At 32.7% G+C, this 9,051-nt stretch overlaps 1 long non-coding RNA gene across 4 annotated transcripts; it reads right to left on the bottom strand.

Moving 5' to 3' along the window:
• Positions 1 to 816: 816 nt before the first annotated feature.
• Positions 817 to 5,922, bottom strand: LOC122135407. Of its 4 annotated transcripts, XR_006153502.1 has the most exons (9): positions 5,867 to 5,918; positions 5,643 to 5,745; positions 4,036 to 4,093; positions 3,862 to 3,958; positions 3,634 to 3,755; positions 3,006 to 3,116; positions 2,236 to 2,360; positions 1,993 to 2,105; positions 817 to 842 (listed from the first exon to the last, which is right to left on the bottom strand). It is a non-coding gene; the product is annotated as an uncharacterized LOC122135407 (long non-coding RNA). The 4 variants fall into 4 exon arrangements; XR_006153500.1 differs by lacking the exon at positions 817 to 842 and having other exon boundaries at positions 1,531 to 2,105; positions 5,867 to 5,915; XR_006153501.1 differs by lacking the exons at positions 817 to 842; positions 1,993 to 2,105 and having other exon boundaries at positions 2,112 to 2,360; positions 3,448 to 3,755; positions 5,867 to 5,922.
• Positions 5,923 to 9,051: the final 3,129 nt, after the last annotated feature.

Here is a 9,051-nt window from a genome sequence, read left to right as displayed (position 1 = left end):
CCAGGTTCTGTTTTACTGGAACTGTAATGGCTTTACTTAATGCAAACATGAGCGCTTCAGAGATTTTATGAATTTTATTTTTGAGGATCAAAGTGCAGAACAATTTAAAGGTGTTTCTTTCAAGCAAAATAATTGTAAACAGTGTAAAAATTCAAGAGCTGAAAGCACTGACTTTTTCAAGTGTATCAAAAATATTAAAAACAAATAAAAAGATTACAAAAACTCCTATTAGTAAAACTTCAAGGCATGCTAACGGGATGCAAAATGTGTCAAAACTCTGCTACATCAATGCAACTAAGGAGAAAAACTAAAACTGACACCAGAGTAACTACTGCAATCCAAACTATCAAACCCCGACAGTAGCATTAGTGTTGATGTGTCAGCTTTATAATCCGTGTACAGTCCACAGTAAGAGCTCATCACGAGCAGCAGTGAAGAGCTGAGATCCAGACCAACTGAAGCTGCACACGTGAACCAGACTAACCACCCTAACACAAAAAACCCAAAAAACACCCTCTACAAAAAAAAAACATCCACATCTCAAAAACAAAAAACAACCACCACAACACGACATCACAAACACATTACTTTCATGATTTAAAGCAAAAAACACACAGACAGATCGACCAAAAAAACTTCCAGTTGAGCAGAGACTAGAAAAATAGCGCCCAAAAAAAGCTTTTCATATATTAAAAAGGCAGTAAAAGATGATTTCATTTTCCATAACGCAGCCAGTATAAACCACAGCTCCTCTCTCGCTGGGGCTGAACGCTGCCAAACTGGGAGGCGCCGTGTGAATGATCATTTTCCGCTGCCAAACTGGGAGGTAATGCCAGAGCATCCTGATTAAAAAGATAAAGTGGTTACTTCTTAATCTTAACATGTGCAATATACACGTGTGAATGATCATTTTCCTCCAGACCAAACTCCTTACACTAGAAGACATTTATAGCAGCACACAAGCAGTAAATTTAGACATTTAGAGCTGCACAATCTGGCCAAAAATGATTATTTAGATCAATATGACCACATTTATTATTATTATTATTATTATTATTAGAAAGTACCCCTTAGTGATTATTATTTATTATTATTGTTATAGTCTTTATTATTAATAATAATAATAATAATAATAATAAATTATTATTATTATTATTATTATTATTATTATTTATTAATTATACATATTACTAAATAAAAATATTTAAAAAAAATTGTCCAACAAAAATGACTATAATTAATAACAATAATAAATAATTATTATTGCTATTATTACTAAATAATAAAATAAATACAATTATAAAATTAAATAATAAAAAAATAAATACTATTGTAATATTTCACTGTAAAATTAAAAATGAGTATTAAAAAATAGATATATCAATAGGACTAATTATTAATAATAGTAATAAAAAAAATGGCAATAATAATAATAGGTTATTCATTATAATTATTATTACTATTACTAAATACAAACATTCAACAAAATAAGCAATTTTACTATTGTAATAAATTAATATATAAACAATCGCATATTTGAGAAAAAAAAATCATTATTTAATTTTACAGTACATCTACACAACACTAATCTTTACAGCTGTGTTCTCTTTATATTCAAATGTTAAACCAATGTGAGCTGTGTGCGTGTAAAGAACACAGTGCCACACTTCACTCCGAAACGCAGCACATATATTTCAGTTTTATTTCAATTCCATTATAACTTTCCCTGAAAGTATTTGGACACTTAAGTTACACTTAAATTTGACAATGCCATTGAATATCTGTATATTTTTGTCTCAAATGCTGCAGTATCTTTTCTTTATACCAAGTTCAATTTTAAGATCTCAGTGTTTTTGTATCAAATTCATGTATTTTTAAGCGTGACTTCAGCGTCCAAATATTTTTTAGGTATGGCCCACAATTCCACATCACACACAATGTTGAGTCATTTGCCTTGCAAAACAGAAAACCACAAAAACAAACAACACAAACCTGTTTGCTGGTGCACTGCACTGTAGTTATGGGCGCCCCCTTGTTGTCACGGACAGTGACGGGGATGCAGACAGTAATGAGACCATCACGACCACCAGACAACAGCACATGACCTTCACATCCACACACACATCCATATAGTGAACATAAACACACAAACTGAAACAACCAAAACATCACCTGCTGGACCTGAAGAAATCCACACAGTGTCAGATCTGTGTTGTATGCGTGTTATTGTTGTACCGGAGCAGATTCAGGGCGTGTGTGTGGAGGAATGATGGTTTGGCACACTCCTCCGCTTTAGCTCCAGAGACTAATTAGACTGGTTGAGCCCATCTGAGCTGATGCCAACACTGTAGAGCTGAGACCTAACAAACAACAGGAACACATCAACATGAATGAATCAAGATCTGCTAAGCTACCTGTAACTAAAAATGGTGTGGATTATAAGGTGAAGACTGTTATTGTATGAACCATGTTTATTGAATAAACCATGTTATACAATAGTAAGGATACATATACAACTGTTTCCCAATATCAATTAGACCCTATACTAATGCGATAAGTTGTTACATTGTTTGACATAATAATAAAAATATTTAAAATATATTAAATAAAACATTTATATGATATAAAAATATATAAATATATTTATATAATTCTAAATTTACGACTACAATATAACAATATAATACAATTACAATAAAAAAATATTAATAGCATCTTATATAGAGTATATATAATATTTATGTATTATTATGAAATCTCTTATAGTAATATCTACTTATGTATTATTATTAATCATTTTTATTGTATTACTCGTTTTTATTAAGTAAGAAATATTAATATGTAAAACCCTAAAATAAACAATAATAATAATACTCAAAAAGATGTTGGTTACAGTGATTATACCATGGTTGAGGGAGTTTATACCACTTCACATCATGCGTACCACAACTAAACCTTGGTCAAATCACTGTAATTTTGTAAAAGTGTTTGTTTGTGAGAAAGACCTTATCTGTGTGTCCAATGAAGAATCTCTGTTGTCCAGAGGAAACGGTCATGCTGATGATAATAGCGTGGCAAGGATACACAACTTCCTCTCCATCAGAACTCCACACAGCCTGAGAGAGAGACAACATCAGGTAAAGCAATTAAAATCAATTATTAATTTCTATAATCAATGCATTAAATTTTGGTTGCCAGATGATGCATTTTTGCACCTCTAATGTTGTGTGTTTCTGTGTGTGTGTGTGTGTGTCACACAAAACAAAAAAACTCTTCAAAACCACAAAATGGTCAAGAAAAAAATTCCTGAAATACATACAGAGACCCTTCAAATAACCACAGCACACACACACACACACAGAGCCTAGCTGTAGATAAACACACAGCTTTATCATGTAGACCTTGCTTAAACATGCATTTATGCTCTGTTAGTCTGTTTATGTTAACCTGAGGTTTCTTCACTGGTTGATCAGAAGACAGAGAGACAGGTCGAGGAGATGCTGCATTAATGACCTAAGAAGAAACATTTAGATTGGTTCTTCCAAATTCTTCATGCTTTTAAAAGAGCAAATGTCACAATTGGTTTCATTTGTAATGGTATGTAACGGCATCATACACACGCACTACTGTGACCTGTTCGGCCGCCGGCGACCTTTGACCTGGTGACCCCAGGCTCTCTGACCCTCCAGAGTGTGTATAATTCAGCTCAGGCAGACGCTTTGTCTGGATTGCTGAACGATGCTTAGCGCGCTTCACTGAAAGAAAGAAGAGAAAGAGAGATAAAAGCGATTAGGGCTTGTAAATGTCAACATTAGTTGCAATGGAATGAAGGTCAACTGAAGTTCACACACAAACACTCACTCTCGCAGGCTTGGGGGTGGTGATCTTCTGGATGAGGGAGGTTTATTAATGGTTACAGCACGACTCTTTTCTCTTTGAGGACTCTTTTCGGCTGAGACTGCGGAGCCAGCATAGGGTTTCATCAGATAAAATGCACAGTGTGTGAATGTGAATGTTTACATGCTCAAGACTTACTTTTAGTTTCACGGCTGGATCCTTTCTGTATGGTAACTTTGTTCCATCTGAGGGAAACCTGTCAGTTACACACAAGAGGTTCTGTGTTTGCAATAAACATTCTGAAACAATGAAATAACATTTGTATGTGAATCATTGACCTTATTTAAATGCACATCAATAATTTAGCAATATTCCAATTAGTATTCTGATTTCTAGATTCATTTTATAAACAATTTCCTGATTCCACAAATTGTGGAATATGCCTCTGTTAATCAGAATTTTTTTTGCATGTAATCATCTTATTCTTAAAATCCACTAAAAGGATATATATATATATATATATATATATATAATATATATATATATATATATATATATATATATTATATATATATATATATATAATATATATATGTGCCATGCTTAATCGGAAGTACTTAAATTTACTAAAACTGAAATACAAATTGCGCATATATATATTATATATATATCTATATAGATATATATACTATATAGATATATATATATATATATATATACATACATACATACAGTACAGACCAAAAGTTTGGAAACATTACTATTTTTAATGTTTTTGAAAGAAGTTTCTTCTGCTCATCAAACCTGCATTTATTTGATCAAAAATACAGAAAAAAAATGTAATATTGTGAAATATTATTACAACTTAAAATAATAGTTTTTACATTTATTATACTTTAAATTATAATTTATTTCTGTGATGCAAAGCTGAATTTTTAGGATCATTATCACATGATCCTTTAGAAATCATTCTAATATGATGATTCATTATCAAAGTTGGAAACAGTTCTGCTGCTTAATATTTTTTCAGAACATGTGATACTTTTTTAGGAAACTTTGATGAATAAAAGTAAAAAAAAAAAAAAAAAAAAAGAAGCTATGTTTTTAAAATACAAATAATTTTTGTAATAACAATATACACTACTGGTCAGTAATTTGGGGTCAGTAATTTTTTTTTCTTTCTTTTAAAAATAAAATCAATACTTTTATTCAGCAAGGATGTGTTAAATTGATAAAAAGTGATAGTAAAGAAAATATATTATTAGAATATATTATTAGAATTTTTTTTTTTATTTTGAATAAACTTTTTAACCTCCTTAACTTTTATTCATCAAATATATTAGACAGCAGAACTGTTTCCAACACTCATAATAATCAGAATATTAGAATGATTTCTAAATGATCATGTGATAGACTGGATGTTACATGTGACACTGAAGGCTGGAGTAATGATGCTGAAAATTCAGATTTGCATCACAGGAATAATTTTTTTTTTAAAGTATATTCAAACAGAAAATATTATTTTAAATTGTAATAATATTTCACAATATTACTGTTTTTTCTGTATTTTTGATCAAATAAATGCAGGCTTGATGAGCAGAAGAAACTTCTTTCAAAAACATTAAAAATAGTAATGTTTCCAAACTTTTGGTCTGTACTATATATTATATATATATATCACGTCCACCTCGCGTTTGGTGGCATTTGGCCCACTAAACCTGAAATGCACAAGTTATCAATCAGTAACCACAAAAACTGCTTCCTGCATGTAGAAAACATCATAAAAAATGGCAAGTGTGAGATACCATGTTTAGCAGTAGTGGCTGTATTCTCATACACTGAACCGTGTGCAGCTCCACACAGAAAAGGGAACGTGTTCGAGAACGACACACGGATCAACTGACCCTCCTGAACGATGAACAAAGCAATAAAGAGTGACAAGACATTCACAAGACATTATTTGCAAAACAGAGATGTACATGAAAGTCTGTATCATTACAAAGCTGTGCATAAAAACTAAATTTTTCACCTCAGCAGCGATGTCCAGGTGCACAGTGAAGTGTTTGTTTGGGCTGGGTCCAGGCGCGCTGGAAGCTGTTTCATGCGGGGGGGGCTGAGGCCTGGTTTGGAAAATATGTGACGTCATTATGTTGTGACTGACGGCATGAAATTTCTCTACTAGTCTTCTCCCCTGGCGTGATTGTTACTGTTTTATACACAAAAATTGTACCTGATGTACTTGTACTTTGATGTTTAATAAAAATAAATAAATAAAAAAATAATTAAAAAAAAATCTCTGTACTGTTTAGGCTATGTGTTGTAGCCATTAAAGAAAACATATTTGGTTTCATATTTGTTTAAATATTATAGGCTAATGTAATTTTATTATTTATTTAATCAATGTTTATTATGAAAGTGAGCATGCAGCATGAGAAAGATATGATACATCATGCGCAATAGCCTATGAGACATGGAGTGGGTAAGACATGATTTTGACCACTTTATTGAGTTTTGTGTTGTAGAAAGACTCTGTTTAAAAGATTTTCGTTTTGTATAAATTGTATCTTAATTTTGATCAATATTTTATCAACCCATTGCCTGTATTTAATAAAACAAGCAAATATATTAGCAGACAATGTAATAAGGTGCCGGCACATCACTTGTATTGCACGTGAACTGGAGGGCGCAGAAACTCAGCTTGTGCCTCACAGACAGTTTTGAGAAATATAGGCTATCTATTATAGAAAGCTTAAAAATGTCTACTTTTAAACGAAAATATTCAAAACGAAAATAAAGGGCTACTCTCTGAATATGTAGGCCTAATCCATATGAAATGTGCATTTCTCTCTGGCGTTCATGGCGAGTCCGCATCGTCTTTGCAGCGACACAGAAAACACAATTTTATTAATAAACAATTAAATGTCTCCTTGCTATTTTTGACAAATTCATAATCATTTCTTCAGCCGGTTCTTTGTGGCAAAATTATGCATGCGGTCGTGCGCTTGAGAGCGGCTAGTAAACGCCCATTATTCTGACGGAAGCCAATTATTCTGACGATGACAGAAGCATTCCTGAGGAGGCTAGGTTAGTCTTTTATCAACGAAATATTAAAATAATTAATCATTAGTTTATATCTTATACACTATATCTTAATCCCTCATTAAACACATTGTTATGTCTGTTTCACGATTTATTTTATTTATTGTTTTTTTTTTCACGTTTTTTAAGTACAATATTAGGTTAGTCCACAGCCCCCCACCAGGGGGGGCTGATGCTATGACGGGGGGGCTGCAGCCCCCGCAGCACCCCCCTTCCCGCGCCATTGGCTGGGTCTGAACAGCAGGTAAAGGTACCGGCCGGTGAGACCCAGAGACTGGCTGCTGGTTTTGGACAGCAGGATGTAGTTACTGACGGGTATGGAGCCTCGGATCCGGAACACAGAACATTCCAGGGACTTATCCTACCAATAAACAAATCAACATGAAAAATACATGCATACAAAAACTGAATGCTAATGAGGATCCTCTGCAGCAACAACATCATACTGTAATTAATTAGGCATGCTCCGATTGATCGGCTACCGTTCGCTATCAGCCGATAATCGCTTTGGGAAGTTTGATCGGCTGTCTCTATAAAGACCGATCTCATTAACCAATTTCAAGCTGATGATGCACCTGCCGTGAGAGGTTTGGCATGACATGCAACGGCACCATCTCCAAAAAAATCAATAAAAGATAATACTGAAGGTAATGTACAATTATTAAATAACTTTCAAAATAATTTGAAAACTTTCTATGAGACACAATTTTACAAACCGTGTGAAATTTACAAAAAGACTCTCAAAATGTGCAAATGGCTTCACATCAGCACATTCCTTCTGCACTATAAGCGAGCTGCATGCTGCACTGTTGACACAGGAATTGTCACTTGCACAATCGAGGCAGTGTCACATCGTCACTAAAGTTTGTAACTTGCATTTCCTTTTAAGTCTTGCCAGTGTTCAGAGGAATCAGCACTCGCGCGCTCTCCTAGAGACGGTGCGCTCATGTACACTCAAAGCGCACACACATAAGGCCAAATCAGGCTTGTGTTGAGTGTAAGCTATTGTGCAACAATTGCACCATTGTAAAAAATAAATAAATAAATGCACTGCATGATCAAACATTTAGGTGAGATAATTATATATATTTTTTAAAAATGTCAAATTAAATTAAATTAAATTAAATTAAATAAATAAACCCTACACAGGAATTCCTCCCATTTCCAAAAATGAAATTCAGGCCCTGAATGAATGTCTGTAAAAATTCTGATTGGAGCATCACTATAAAAAAAATATTCTACATGATAAAAAGAAGGCTTCAAAAATATTGGTGATCGATAATCGGTGATCAGCTCCAAAAACCCTGAATGGAGCACACTTAATTGTATTTTTATGAGAAGGAACAAACCTCCTACCATGTATGTGGTGACATCTCACTCTATGCTGATTTTCTTCCATTCTTCTATCTTCATGTGTTTGAAGATGCTCCCGTACGGCTGCAGAGCTGATGGAGAGATCGAGGCACAATAATCGTGCTGTATGTTTATTTTAGATACACCTCACTCTGCATGTGTGCTGTAAATAGATTAGAAAAACAGTGTGAAAATGTCAAATTAACTAAATATTAAAATAATAAATAACTAAAAAATAAGTTTAAACTAAATAAATAGCACCGAACCAATCAGTTATAGAGTGAGTAGGAAAAAAATAATTAATATTAATAATATATTAAATAAAATAATAAATTAGTAACAAATGTAGCATAATAGAATCTAAATATTTTCCAAATAATATTTTGCACATATTTATAAAAAATAAAATATTTATATTAATTTTAAACAGTATAAATGGAGTCGTACTACATGAAAACACATAGCTGCACTTAAATATTAGGAGGTCCATGACATCTAAAAGACTGAAAACCCCTTGTGTATGGTATAAATGTATACTGTACTGCAAACTGTTTTACACTGCACTGTACCTATATTGTCCATATTGGGCTGTACTGTATATTCCACCTTTTAACGAACAAATTCACTCAGTCCAGGTCCATTTCTGTTGTTGTTTTAATATGTCTTATTTTGCGAATAAACTGTTTATTGTACATTCTAGATGTTGTTTGAATATTTTATAAATATTTTATAAATATCCAGAATAAAAAAATTCTTTACATT

This window comes from Cyprinus carpio, chromosome A24 (assembly GCF_018340385.1).
Source record: "Cyprinus carpio isolate SPL01 chromosome A24, ASM1834038v1, whole genome shotgun sequence".
Lineage (NCBI taxonomy): Eukaryota > Metazoa > Chordata > Actinopteri > Cypriniformes > Cyprinidae > Cyprinus > Cyprinus carpio.
The sequence above is the reverse complement of the archived record's forward strand: the minus strand, read 5'-3'. Positions and strand labels throughout refer to the sequence as shown.